This window comes from Leptonychotes weddellii, unplaced genomic scaffold, assembly GCF_054177405.1.
Source record: "Leptonychotes weddellii isolate Sample4059 unplaced genomic scaffold, ASM5417740v2 HiC_scaffold_42425, whole genome shotgun sequence".
Taxonomy (NCBI): domain Eukaryota; kingdom Metazoa; phylum Chordata; class Mammalia; order Carnivora; family Phocidae; genus Leptonychotes; species Leptonychotes weddellii.
In genome coordinates this window covers 1-896 of record NW_028009041.1, presented here as the reverse complement: position 1 = coordinate 896, position 896 = coordinate 1, and the positions used below count along the sequence as shown (strand labels likewise).

Sequence of the window (896 nt, the reverse complement as noted above, 5' to 3'; positions counted from 1 at the left end):
TGCTGTTGCTGCCATAGTTATTATTTAGCTATTCTAACTTTCTAACCAGAAAAAAACAAATTAGAGATGCCCAGATTTTCTAATTATCTGCCTTAATATTTTTTTAGAAAGCATTAATAAATCAACCTTTTCCTCAAGGTGGCAAAATAAGTTATATTATCCATCTGTCAGTTTTGCCATTTTATTATATTTATGCCTCATTGTAACTTCTTAAGTCCCTATAAAAATAAATTGCATAGTTGATGAACTGAGCAGTAGTCATCTAAACTGATAAGAACAGATACTACATTTGATCTTAGCCAAAAGGCCGAGAAGCGATGAGCAGTAGTCATCTAAAGAGATTATACTTTGTAATGAAATCGGGGCTGTAAAAGAAGGAAACTTGAATAATGGTATATTCCATCATACAGGAATGAATCCGCTGTATGGCATTTCTGCACAACAGAGTATCATGTACTTGTTAAAAAGAGCAGTATCATTTTCCAGCAGGTTGCCACTTGCAAGGCTGAACAGTTGTTTTGGGTGCTAGGAATAAGAGGCTTCACTTCAGAATTTTTCTATGAGCAGGGGTCTAGGGGGAGCCCAGAACTCTCCATCTTAGCAAGATGCCTCCATGTCCATATCCTACACACACAACTCTTCCTCCTGTTATCACTCCCAACTGAGTCCATCATGACTCAGTCACTGTGTTCCTTAATTCTGTTAATATCAGTTATCTCAAGAAGACTAAGATTTCCAGATCATCCCTTAACCCTCAGAGTTTGATCCTCTAGTTTCAGGGAAACAGACTGCCTTTGTGACCATCTCTCACTCCTTCCCAACACTTTGAGATACTTCCACTATATCCTCTTGTGCTCAGTGTCATCAACAGTAACTTATGTCCCCCCAACTTCTTG

The 896-nt window shown here is 38.2% G+C and overlaps 1 non-coding gene across 1 annotated transcript; it reads right to left on the bottom strand.

Annotated features, from left to right (window-relative positions):
* Positions 1 to 133: 133 nt before the first annotated feature.
* On the bottom strand, positions 134 to 319 carry LOC115940518 (U2 spliceosomal RNA). The gene has a single exon (XR_004075260.2). It is a non-coding gene; the product is annotated as a U2 spliceosomal RNA (small nuclear RNA).
* Between the last annotated feature and the right edge of the window lie 577 nt (positions 320 to 896).